This window comes from Oenanthe melanoleuca, chromosome 1A, assembly GCF_029582105.1.
Source record: "Oenanthe melanoleuca isolate GR-GAL-2019-014 chromosome 1A, OMel1.0, whole genome shotgun sequence".
Taxonomy (NCBI): Eukaryota; Metazoa; Chordata; class Aves; order Passeriformes; family Muscicapidae; genus Oenanthe; species Oenanthe melanoleuca.
In genome coordinates, this window is record NC_079334.1 from 36,278,812 (window position 1) to 36,293,076 (window position 14,265).

Consider the following 14,265-nt stretch of genomic DNA (forward strand, 5'->3'; position numbering starts at 1 on the left):
AAATGTGCCAAGTCATATCAAAAAGTGTCTGTAGTACCTATTGCATAGGTGTTTCATTAAGATGCCAGTAAATGAGTCATCTTCATGGTAGAGAGTGAGGCTAAGTAGTTTGTGACATATCGTTTCCAGTAACTTTCAAACCCCTTATTTTATCTGAAGCTAAACATGAAGCAGCTCCCTTAAAGGAGGAGAAAGTGGGAAATAGTGGTTTTCATCCAAGGGAATGGCGAGTATTTCTGTCCCTTAATTCCTTTTAAATAACTCATACTTAATTTTATGATGCATGCTTAAATATAGAACTTCAAATACTCAATTTAATGGCCAAGTTTTCCTGCAGACTGCACAACCAGTATTGGAAAACTGACTTAAACCCGTTTTTTACTGGAGTAGGGTGGTGTCCTGATTTTTTTTTTTTTCACACTTACACAGTATGGCACACACCATACAAGTGCAGTATTCAGTTTTTCTATTGCAAACCCCCTTAAGTTTGATGGATGCTGTCTTACGTAGATTAGCCAAATATTTTTTCATAGTCTGTCTTCAAAATTTTCCAGATAAGCAGTTGATATTTTTCTGCAGCAATGTTTTTTTTTGTGTGTTTTGGTGGTTTTTTTTTTTTCCTCTGTGTTTTTTTTTTTGGTTTTGTTTTGGTTTGGTTTGGTTTTTTTTTTTTTTTTTTTTTTTGTGTGTGAGACCATTTTACCTATTCCATATTAAAAGTGAAAAAGCTGTCAAGGGATAGAGCACTAGTAATGATGCCCTGTATGACCCTTGCGTCTCCTGTTGCACTTAGGGCTGTTACTTCCTGACCTTTCTTGCTTTGCTGTATAGTGACTTTATAACAAAAGACCTTTACAGAGGAGACATTAAGCTTTACATTTTCATCCGGGATTAATCATGTATACTCTGCCTTAAAAGCTTCTCAACATGCTTGGAGATAGGGAAGGGGAAACCCGAAGCCCACAGTGTTCTGATTTCCATCAGAAATCTTGCTTGATGTATATATAAAAGTGGCTGATCATAGTAGGTATGGAGGGAGCAGGGCCTCCTGCAAGACCTCCTTGGAAAGCTAGCCCCTAGATAGGAATTGCTTAGTCACGGTGACTAGGCGAATAAACCCTTCTCCCTGCTTCAGACCCTCCCTTTATCTCCTTGTAAAACTATTGGTCATATTCCTTCAACCCCAAACCATTGGCTCTTTTGCCAAGCCATAGTTTCCCTATAAAAACCCCCGTTTGTACCCAGTTCAGTGGAATGCTGCTGTCACTGGACATCCCTTTGCAGAAGAAAACAATAAAGAACTCTGTGGAACCTCCATACAGCACTTCCCAGTCACTCATCTCTGCGTCCGCTGAGGTGCCTTGCAAGCTGAGCTGCTAAGAACTGTAAGAACTGATTGCCTGAATTCCAGGCCTTGCTTGCATATTGGTACCTTTGTGGCTGAGACTGCCTAAGACTCCAGGAAAGGCTGTTCCTTGCAGGATCCTCTATCCAGGATGTCGGTGGCAGCCAGGGTCTGAACTGACCCCAAGTACCAGCTGCTACAAATAGGAATTATTAATTTAGAAACTGAAATGCAAAAGTATGAAGAAGTTGTATGGTCATATTTTTTTACCAAGAAAGAAGAAAAATGCACTGCTGTGTAATGTTGAAGTTCCAGAAAAGAGTTAGTGCTTCCACAGATCTGCACGGAATTCTGCATGGAATCCTCTCCAGGCTTTGGTATTCTAGTAAGAGGGCTTTTTGTTCCAGAAACTAGGGGATTTCTAGCTATCATTTGAAAACTTCATTAATTATTTACCAGGAAACTGTAAATTTACCAAGGGTATTAATTTTATGTACATATTTGTCTTTCAAATTAATGATCCTTCTTAAGAACTTCTGTTCTACAAGCAATTTCTCATTACAGGCAGTGGTGGTGAAGAACTGTGAATAAAGGATAATTCCAGTCAATCAAGCAAACTAACTAGCTGCTTAAGAGGGAAAAATAAGGGGAAAGCACAGTAATTTGTACCATAAAGTTATGCTGCTACTTCTGTGCTCAGAACAGCTACCTTATGAAGGATGGTTTGATTATTTGATCTTTAGTTTTAAGTCTCTGTGGAAATAAAGTCTAGATCTTTAATAGTACTGCACCAAACTACTCCCACTACAGTGTTTTTCATTTCCTGGCTCTTGAAAAGGCACATCAGCATGATCAAAACATTCAGCTACATTTATTAGGAAGATTAAATGGAAATCAATGCTTCGTTTATATTCATGTAAATCTACATTGAATCTACTTACTCTCATTTGGTGTTGGTTATTTTAGTGCTTGCTAGTTCACGTGGGACAGCTGGTGCTCTTACCTTCAGCTGTGGCAGAGGCCATTGCCACCTTCCTGTACTCCATTAGGTAAAACATGACCAGCAAATTCAGGCAGGTAAGCCTTCTCATCAGCACTGGCAAATTCATTCCTGCAGCCATGCATCCTAGTCTGGCTTCCCAGTTCAAAAGAGGTATGGAGTTAGAGCCCACTGAGAGGCCACACTAATAAATAATGGATGAATATCCCATATATATGGAAAGGCTGCAAGAGCTGGGACTTTTCAGCCTGAAGAAATCTCAGGGGAAGAGCTTCTCAGTGTGTAGGAGGAGGATGTAAAGAGTCAAGCTCTTAATCTCTTTTTAGTGGTGGGGCTAGAAGCATTGGCATAAACTGCAATGTGGGAGGTTTTGGGTAAATGTCAGGAGACACTTTTTTTTTACTGTGAAAGTTACTGACCACTGGTACAGGTGGCCAGAGAGGTAGTGGAGACATTAAAAAGCTGCCTGGATGTGGTTCTGGATAATAGGCTTGAGATGTCTGCTTGAGCAGGGGTTTGGGGCAGGTGTTTTGCAAAGATCCTTTCCAGCTTCAGTGATTTTGTAATGCTGTCACATTCCTGGTGTACATAAACCTGTGGGCTTTCACCACCTTTGTCTTACCAACTTCACCTTCCACCCTAGTTGTCTCTATGCTCCTTTAGTCAAGGGCAAAAAGCACAGGGCCAGGCTGCTGGCCCTTTCTGATATCTCTGACTGAGGCAGAGCTGTGAGCGTGTGATCTTTTGCACTTGTCTAACTTTGTAAATACTTCTTACCTTAGTATATACAGGATCTGAAGAACTAGCTATGGACTTCATGGTGTCTGATGGTTTTTTTGAGATGTTGGCCCGCTGCACCTTTTGTTTTATATAGCCAGTTCACTGATTGCAGTTACTGATAGAGACTTCCTGCCTGGCTTTATTAAAATTCAGGATGAAAGTTATATTTTAGGGCTTATTTTTTTTTTTAACTTAAGCTTTTGTTAAGATGATTGTCAGAAACAGAGAAATGAATGGTTTAAATTGAGAAGATGAAGGAGGTGTGTTGATCTTGTGCTGCAGGTGTTTGAGACCTTGCCTCATCTCTGAGAGGGGAAGGTGTAGAATGGGCTTGCTTCCAAATCCTTCAGGCATATCCTTGGGCACCTGTACTGCTACTGCTGGACTCAGTAACTACTACTCGAAGGAGTAGCTAAATTCTCAAAGTGGCAATATCTCACCAAACATCAGAAAGTCACATGATCTTCAGACAAGCTAAGTGAAAAGGAGCTGTGAAAACTGCCACATCGTGCAGCTTCCCTGAAGAGCCTAATACAGCCCACACCCCCATACATTCACTGGTTTGTGTTGCTGTCCTGTGTGTATATTTTGTCCAACTGGATGCTTGGATCCAATCTCACAATATACCCAAGGTCAAGATTGTGTAGATAATGAAAGATGGGGTGTTTTTCCCTAGCTCCCTTTTCTCCTGGATTTTGCTGTAAATGTTCTGTGGGCTGAGTTTGTGTCTGCGAGGCTCCAGAGTGCTCACATTGAATCGTTAAGGTTGGAAAAGACCTGCAAAATCAAGTTCAACCTTTGCCCTCATACCGCAAGGCCACTAAACTGTATCACGAAGTGCCAAGTCTGCTCATTTTTTTTAACATTTCCAGGAATGGTGATTCCACCACTTCCTTGGGGAGCCTGAATCTCTCTTCATGTTGGTAAAACTCTGACTAAGCCCTTTCCTCCTCACTGGTAATCTCAGTTTGTGTCCTGTTAAGTGCCATTCAGAATTACAGGGCGATGAGCTGCATCTTACCTGGGGAATCTAGACTGTGTCCTTACATGACCTGACATTTCACCTGAGACTGGGAAGCATCCCATCATTGATTTTAAGGAACGGTCAAAAGGGAGGCGAGAGCAGAAAAGGTTTGTTTTCCAGAACAGAGCAGGAGTGTCAGCTTATCCTTATCTGTCAGGTGGCTTAATGTTTGCAAGGAGCCCAAGATCAAAATTTGGCTTAAAAGAGGATATAAACGTTAACTGCTACTTTTCTTTTTTTATTGCATGCAACTATTTGTTATTGTCCTACCAGAGTAGCAGATAAAAAAGCAGAGTATGGCCCGTAACTGAAACTTAAAGCTTGTAAAGCTGTTAGCAATGAATTACCAATGTGTCTGTTTGTTCTCTGTTAAAGGGAGCATAAAATGCCACCATAAAGTTTGCACTGCTGCACCTGGGGTACTGGCAGCAGTGACCGTGTGATGGCTCAGTGAAATGCTGACAAAGATGAAATGAGAAGAAGCCTTCCAGTGCAGTCAGGAAGGCCTGATATAGCAGAAAATAGCACAGAAAACACAGTGATATTGTTGTATAAGTGACTTGATTCAGAGCGAGCTGGGAAAAACTGCATCTTTGGGAAAAAGTAATGGTTTTAAAGTAATTTCTCACTGCTGCCACAGCATGTGATGGCCACAGGTGATCTGTGAGGAATTGCTGTGTGAGACAATAATACTTACTGATTTCTATCTCTATTTTCATGACAGCTGTCAATCTGACTTTTATTTGTAACCCTTGGAGTTAGGTTTTCTGGTCAGTGTGAGAAAACAGTGTAGCTGCGGAACTTTTAAGAATGGGTCTTGAGGGCAGTGATATTTTCTCTTGTATTGACCAGGGTTAATGCAGCATGATTAGGAAGACACAAGAACTGCTTCTAGCTTCCATGAAAAAGTTTTAGTTGTGATTTTATGTGATGTGGAAATTTTTCAGCACTTATTTTTCTGTAATCACATCAGCTCTCACCTTCCCCTCCTGAGCTTTCTTCACCCTCTGTGTTGTGGCTTAACCCCAGTCAGCAACCGAGTACCACACAGCCACTTGTTAATACTGGAAAGAAGGTAAAATCCATGGGTTGAGATAAGGAAAGTTTAATAATAGTAGTTTTTAGTGTTTTCTTTCCTTTATCAAAAGATTCTGCTGCTTAGTGTCTCACATGATGACATCATCAATATATTGCAGGTGTTCCAGAGCTTAGAAGGTGATCCCAGATGCTTGGTTTCCCTACACTCTAATTCCAGGCTCCTAGCCCTGTTACCCAGCATCTGAGCAGTCAGGTGTTCACCTGCTCACCTGGGTGATGGCTGAAATCTTTTGCATATCCCACAGCTCCCTCAGGGATAGGGATTGAGTGGTTCCCTCTGGTTCTGCTTCTTCCTCCTGCTTGTGTTATGGCCCTGCTTTGTTCTCCTTTCCTAAACAAGCTCTCTTGTGTCCATTTCTTCAGGTGAAAAGGGGTGACTGGGGCCAGGGTTGGAATAGCTGCAGTGCCTGGCACTTTGTCATCAAATCCTTTTTCCTTGAGGGTCCTGAAGAGTGTTGAACTGGGCTCAGTTGGCCTGGGCCAGGACCCAGCACATTGCAGTTATTTATATCTCTCTGGAATTGCCAGGTTGATGGCATTCTTTTCCCAAGTATTTTCCTAGTTTTTCTGGTTCCTGCACTTGTTCAGGAGGAAGTTCCAGAATGCTGGAGGTACTCACTGTCCTAGGCACTTGCCCACACTACACCCCCACCTCCCATCATCCCGTCCACTCAGAGCTGCCCAATCTCAGCACAGATCTCTGTGTGGTTTTTTAAGTAGTTGTGCAACAAGACCTGGAACACAGTCGGAAGACATAGCAATAAAACTATGCTGGTTTGAACATCCCAAGGATATTTGAAATTTGCAAGAGCTGTGGTAACTAGTCTGGGGGAGAAGAGGAAGACGATGTCTCTCTCATGGATTGGGTCTCTGAGGAGAAAGGGTAAAATATATCGTTATGAATAGTTTCCAATAGATGGCTCACAGAGTACAAAGATGACAGCAGTGCTGAGTACAAATAACGGATTGGTTTCATAACCAGCAATTCTGTCATATCATAGGCCAGCATTAAAGTACAACATGATGCAACTCAGATAACAAGCACAACAGCTCTGAGAACAAGTAAATCAACATTGTGATCAGTGACTATTAATAATGGATGTTTATAACAGGTTTGTTCTAACATGTTCTAATCATATTTGTCGTTATCTCAACCCTTCATTGCCCCATGTCAGGCACCAAAAAACAAAGGATTGTCGTGGTTTAACACCATCCAGCAATCCAGTACCCCACAACTGCTCACTCATCAATCACCCCCCCACCCCTCACCCGTCCCTGGTGTGAAGGGGAGGAGAATCAGGAAGAAGGCGAAGTGCCTGGTTAGTGTAAGAACAGTTTAATTTTAGGAACATAGTAGCCTTAATATTTTTTAAAAAGTACAATATAACAATTGTATTGTTAACAATTACAATTACAATGATATAGTTATAATGAAAAGGGAGGAAACAGAGAAATGACCCACTTCCCCCAAAACCCCCCACCCAAACTCCCAAGTGATGTACAGTGCAGTTGCTCATCACCCACTGATGCGTAGCCCATCTGTGAGCAGGGATCCCCTTATCCCGACCAGTTACAGTTTTATTGTTCAGCACAACACCATACGGTCTGGAATACTCATTTGGCCAGTTTGGGTCAGCTGACCACGAGAAGCTTGGCAACAACCAAGTTATCAACATTATTCTCATACTATATCCAAAACACAGCACCATACCAGCTACCAGGAAGAAAACTCCAATCCAGCCAAAATCAGGACTTTGAAACATTCTGTGAACTTCCTTCATCTTCTAGAAGAGATCTTAAGGCACCTTTCTCTGTCAGGATAGATTGGATAGATTCCAAGAGGAAGATTAATACCATGAGCTGAACTGTTCAAAACTGTACAGTCAAGAAAAGTCAAACTTTATCTGAAAACTTTTGTTGGGACAGCAGGAAAGAGTGGCAGTACATTCTTTACATCACCTGACATAGACCAAGAAGATTGAAGAATGCTTTCAAAAGGACAGTGGTTTCAAACTGTGCAATTACAAGTGTGACACTATCATTTCTAAAGTGATTGAGGGAGGATCAACTAAGAATCTCTCTACTCAGAGGACAAACTCCATGGTTAAAAAAACTAGTATCACGGAAATCTTAAGGTAGCTGAGGCTATGCTTAAATACAGCCATGCAGTCTGTGCAGAGGGTTAATGATGGATGCAGGAGATGGTGTATAGCAAGACCAAGTCCTGTAGCAGGTGCATACTACAGTGCTGTGTTGTCAGAAGCCAAATGTAGGAGACTTGGATAAAGCCAAAGATTGAATTATGAATAACAATCTTGTTCAGACTGCAAAGAACTTGGTTTTAGAGTGCATCTGTTTGCTTCAGCTGAGAAATGCTGTGGAGGACTGGCATGTGGTGCTTGTGCACCAGCTCAGTGGAGTAGTTTTGACTCTAGAAGTAGGAAGACCTGCTTCCATATGTCTTCTGGCTGTAAAGTCTCAGCATAATCTGATAGATTGTATGGAGATTATTGTGGCGAGAGAAAGATGGCACACCATATATAATGTAAGTGGATTTATAATTACATGATGGGGAAATTAAATGGAATTCATCTGGGAGGCAAAAAATAAATGTTTTCTGTCTGAAATCAGCACAAAAGAGGGTCAGGGTCTGTAAAGTGCCAATGAAAATAAAGCATGTGCTTTTATCACTTGTTCAGCATAATCCTTCCAGAGTTCTATATTGAGTTATTTTTGAAGGCCTTGTGCCAGGGCTTTATCAGATGAACTGAGATCAAAGGTTAGGTTTGATTATTATTTTTGTGTGTCTTTCTGCCTCTTTTCCTGCCCAACTCTACTAAGCAGTCCAGAGGCTTTATGTAATGAAAAGCTTTTGTGGAAATGGAGCGATAAAAACTGTTTAAGCCTGGCCTTCTCAACTAGCACTTAGAGGGGCACAGAACATGCAGGTACAATGCCAGCACCTCTGTGTACTGAACACTGACTTCTGATGTACTGGACATCCTAAGTTGTGATATGTAGAAATGGCTGCACAATCATCCATAGAAACCTGCAGTCAAGAAGCCTTGATGCAGTCCCGAAGCACCCACTGATGAGGCTGGCTCCTGGGCCTCATCCAGCCCTGGGTTTTGTGTTTCCTAGATTGCAGGCAACTGGATAATGGAGTGGACTGGAAAGTCTCTAAGGAAAGTCAAGAAATACATCTAATTTCCTTGGATATACTGCATCCAGTTCTTCTAGACACATTGTTAGAGTACTAAAACCTGGACTCCATCCCTCTGCACCACTGGATGTGTGCCAGAGACTCCAGAAACATTGGTTGTATTAATGCAATTGGGCAAGACACAGACTTAAGTTTATCAGTTGATCTATTCTTTGATTGTTTCCCTTCTGCATGTAAAAGGCATTGCTATGACTTGCTGATCAAGGATGCTCTGTTTCAGACTGAAAAACCATTGAAGCCAAAGAGCTTCTGTTGCCAGCCTTTTGTCCATCTCCACCACCACTAAGGCAGGAGAGGCTGGAAACGTGCCTTCTGCCAGAGTTCCTCAAATTTGCACAGGGACTTTTCTCAAACTGTCACTCTTAGCCTTTCAGAAAAGGGAGAACTTGCTGAAACAGAAACTGAAAAGGAATGTTTCCCAGCAGCAGTGAGGCACACTTGGGCACATGGTGGCACTAAGTGCCTGGCAAAAAAAAGGCTGACCTTCTCCATTCAGCCCTGACTGCCTGTGACCTCAGAGCTGCATCCCTGATGGAAGAGGCAAAAGGCTGAGTATTGCAGGGCTACACAAAGTAAGAAATCTAAGCTTCCAATAGGATGTCTGGGAATACTCTTTTAGCAAGTATCTTCCTCTGTCTGTCATCTGTCCTGCCAATTCTGCTTCTGGTCATATTACACCCTCAAATCCCATGGGGCAAGCTTTTCTTGGAGTGTTTTCTCATGTCTCCCTTGCAAATAAAGCCAGGGCACATTTCTGCTACCTTATTAAATGATCCATGACATTTATTGAAAATCTCACTCACATTAAAAAACAAAATTAAAAGGTGATGGCTTACTTTTTAGTCTGGATCCTTCTTCTGAATCTTTTAATGACTGGTTAACATCACACTGGCAGCCTAAACTTCTGAGCCATAAAATGTGAAACTTTAAAATTTTTTCCTTATGACAGAGGTATTCAGGGTAGAAAAGCTGAATGACACGAAAGGAGAAATTTGCCAGGGAGCTCTAAGGGGAAAATAGAGCTGAACAATCTTTTTCTAATTATCGTAATAAGAGTGCCATTATCAGAAATGCTCTGTGCTCTATTGGGAAAGAGAGCTATGTTAATAGGAAACAAAGATATTTGATCCTTCATAGATCAAAGCACTTTTAAGGTGCTGCTGTCATTTTGAAAGGCTCTTGGTGTAAGAATGGTACTTAGTGGATAATAGCTCTATTGTTTGTCATTTATTTAAAAAAATTAAAAATCAGACCTAATGTTTTATTTATGAGGGCCCAGATTTGATAAGAAATGCTTCACTCTACCATAAAGTAACAGTTTTAAGGACTATGATGTAGTTCATTGCCAACACTTGCTGAAATCCACTGAAGTGAAGAAAGCCCTTGGAAAACTTCTGAATTCTACACAGCAAAGGTCTGTGGGCTTTTTTACCCATTTTTCTCTTTTCTCTTTATGTCCAGTTGTGTTCAGGACATAGCTCCGAGCTTCCAACTCGGCTTTTTCTTTTTGTGTTTTTGCAATGCTTTGAGCAATCAGATTCTGGTCTGATACCAAAGCTCCAAAAGGCTCTCCTAACACATATTATAGTAAAAGTAGAGAGAAATTGATACTGAGAAAAGTTCACCTATGGTTCACAAAATGGATTTCTTACTGTTGTTAAATCCTCTGGGGAGTGGGGGAGAAATTGCTTAAAGACCTGGAAAGTCAGCCACAGTCAATATACACCCACAGTCTTGTGTAAAGAATAGTGTCAAGAGAATGGGAAAAAGAGAGATAATTTTTTCAAGAAAAAGACACTTAGTTTTTGTAGATAGAAAAGCAGTATTCAGGGATAGAAATGAAATTATAAGTACTGATATTTTACTGTGACCAAGCTACTATTACTTATTCCTATTTAAGTGGAGGGAATGGAAGTGTAAAGCTATTTGAATTTTGAATAGTCTGTCAGTTCACCAAACTTAACACTCGATGAACCCAATAAAACACAATTATTTATTGTTCTGGTTGTTTTCTACCATTTCTGTAATACCAATAAAAGGTATAGTACAATCCTTTCCAGTGTCCAGCACATTGGGCCATACACAGATTGCTCACTGTCACTTTGGTTTCTCTTTGCTGCTCTGTTGAATGAGAAACTTTATGATAATTTTTAAGTGCTTTTGCTCCAGCTTCTTCAAAGCTTGTCTTTTCTTGTGTTTTTTTCCCACAAAAAGAAACTCCATCTCTATACAACCCCTCTATGTTTGCTCTCTTAGAATTGGCAAACTTGTGTTAAATGCTTTGCTTGTGGTGCTTTTAAGTCAAGAGCGAGGAGGGCTCATGACTTTCAGTTGCAAAGCAGCTTTTTTTTCAGGAAGCCACGGAGGCTGCTTTCAATTCCAGAGGTGGCATTTCCTGAGGCAGATATTTTGGCACCACTCACTGCACAGAAAAAACCTCCTACTGGAGAGCTTGGGCTGGAGAACTGGGACACCTTCTCTGAAGAAAACTCCAAAATAATATATCTCTGATATTTCTCTATTTCTTCTTGCACAAACTTTCTGGCCCACGGTGATCCTACAGAGTTTCCAGTCTGCTCTGACCTCCCTACCAAGTAAAAGTGTATTTTTCTCTGACAGAGCACATTGACTCCTTGTCTTTGTGATAACGAACACGTGCCAAACTCTGCTGTCAGTGTTCCTACACTCCATCCTGTGCTTTATTGCCTTATTTAATCTCAGCAAGAATGTCATTGTCCCTTAGAGACATATTCTTCAATGTCTTAGGACTTGGTGTCTTTAGCTCTCCAAGTCCTCCAGAACAGGATGGAGAAGGCTCTTGGGTGGCCAGGTTGAGCAGGACTGGGTATCCAGGAGAGTAAAGGCTTTTCCAGAATATGTCCTGTTGTCCAAACCTACCAAAAAAACCCAGAAAAAACACAAACCCCAGCAAACCCCCCGAACAAAAAACTCGTGGGAAATTCCAACAATTTTGAGAATTACCTGTATACTGGGACAAATATATATCAAGTAAAGCAAATCTCCTCATACTTTGCATTCACAGTAAGACAGTTATCTCAGGAAACTGTTTTCCCACTTCATGCATTAAAATTTTATGCCACAATCCACTCCATGTGTTTAGGGGAATGTTGTTTGATTCACTCTGGATGGTGCACAGGAGAATCAACAAACTTCTCAGGATGTTCAATAACAAGCATTTGCTTGAAAACTTTAGAACATTAAGGTAGACTTGTCAAAACCAAATCCAGACAAAGTAATGAACTTCACAAACTTTAGCTTTGCAAAATTAAACATAGCCACCTTTAACTTATCCAGACACATCAAGGCACTTACTAAGGCACTGACTAGAAGTTTTTAGTTTGGCTTACAATACATTTTGAGAAGAAGATAGGAGAAGAAAGAGAGAAAAAGAGAAATTAGGGAGGAACAAAAAGAAGGGAGAAAGGTATACAGTCACCATCCTTGGATGCAGTGATGAGACTTGACTCTTGCAATTTAGATGTCTGTAGGTTGAAGTGATGGCGGCAGTCTTGATCTGCCAGGGGTGGGGGAAGCCCATGAAACACAAAGTCCAATGTGCTAATATATGCTCAGGCTCAGTGGGAATGCCCAGGTACCTCCTCTGACAGGGCAGTTTTACACTGTATGATGCAACACCATGGATCACATGGCACTTCTGGGGTCTCTGATGTTTTATGAGCTTCTAAGACATGACAGCTGCCTCTCACATCAGCGCAGTTGAGCCAATTATACTCCATCACAAGGGATAAACCTTCAGACTTACCTGTAAATGTCCCAGTATCTTCCTGAGAGGGAAGTTTTACACCTGAGCCAGTTATGTAATGTAGGACATTGGCATGATAAAAAGCACTATCCCATCCCCCAGGATCTGCTTCTTAAAAGCCTCGTCCCTTATGTGGCTCAAATCCCTGTTTGTAGCCTCGGGTGGAGGGTGTGCACCCCCTCTGACCCTGGGCTGTTCCCTTGCATGTCATCGTCAGCAAAGCACCCACTGCTTTTGTGAATGGCCAATTGTTTGAGACAATCACCACTAGCACTTCAGTGTCTCACACTGAAGCACTGATTTCATATTCCAGAATTCATTCTCTGGCCACACAAAGCTCTCTGGAGTTAATTTTCATAGTCAACCAGTAAAGAGACCTAGAAGGATTTCCTAAAAGTCTGTGGTACTTCCTATGGGAGATGAAACACCTGTTTTGAGTAGGACAATCTCCCCTATTACTTTTTTCTTAGAAGGCTGGGAGAACTCCTTCCTCCAGGAATAGGTTAGTTCATAAATGGGAAATGCTGATAACAACTGCAGTGACCTCTATAGATAGTCTGAGAAGCTGTTGTTATGCATGGAACCAAATTAATTACTGCAGACACCTGTCAAAACAGTGGTTGTGTACAGAGAATGACACCAGATGCAGAAGATGTTTGAAACTTCCTTCAATAATTAGTTTTGGAGTCCTGAGACCTTCAAGGCTGGCTGCAGAAGACTCTGGTATGTGCATGCATAAAACTTAGTGGAAGTATTTAGATTCACAGATGGACAGTTTTCCTCTTGTAAACAAAGTGTATTTTTTACTTGACAAGTGGAAATGTTGCCACCTGTGAAAAAGGAAAATAGGGATTTTGAGTGGACCCTTTGTCTGTGACTAAGTTTTTTAGAAATCCTGGCTATGGGCCAGGTCTCAAGAGGAATATTCTTAATGTTTATATTTTCTTATGACTAAGATCAGATCTTTAGATAATTTTGACAATGCCACAACAAATTTTTTTATTGAGAGAACATACTCATGTTTCCTACGTCTCCAGAGTCATTGGAGTCTGTGATTCTCATTATAAGAACAAGATGTTCCTAATGTTGATACTGCCTTTTCTTTCCAGTATATTTGCCAGGGTTAGGTGTAACACATGGAATCTCTTCTGCTTTATATATTAGCATGGGTAATTTTCCTTCAAAGTTTCTACTCACATATAGCTGGGATTCTGTTCAAGCAAAGAGTTCAGTTTTCTAGGCTTAGCTTCACATTATTTTTCACAATAACATTGTGGCAGCATGACAGACTTGTCCCTTGTTTGGCACATGTTAATGAAAGAGAACATGAGGTACTGATTATGGCTGGCAGAGACATTGGTCCCTCCCTTGCTGGTGGAAGCAGTACAGCTCTCCTGGAGTTTGAGAGCTGTCTTCTGCAGCACCTGAGCCTCTGCACAATTACTGTGCTTCACAGATCTGGAAAGGATTTTCTGACACTGTTGCTGCTGTTTTGTTTTGTACTCTTCTGTCACCACTACCTTGTCTTCCAGTGTTTTCCTAAGGAAAACATTACTTTTGCTGCATTTTAAGTTATTTGAGCCTTCTTAAGTGATTGATCAATGAAATTTTCAGCACATTACCTTTCAACCTAAACTATGACAGAGAAATGTTGATTAGGATATTTTTATTACAGTGTTTAATACAAAAGTCAGAGGAAATAAGTGGTCCCCTGATAAGCTGAAATTCCTATTACAGATGATCTGGCTAGGAGATAGTTTGATATTTTATAAAGTAGCAGCTTTCTCGCTGTCTGGTGCATGTAGGTCACAGAGACAGGAAGCAAATATGGAGCAGCAGCAACAGCAGGGACTGCACAAGTGGCTGGTCTCCATTTGAGATCAATTATGATCACCAGATTAGTCAGGGATGCTCTCCCCTCTTTTGGTGGCAGAGACTTAAGTTGCACATCCTTGTGGTACAGCACTGCCTTTGTGGTGTGCTGCTATTGTACTTCTCTGCTACTGTCTGC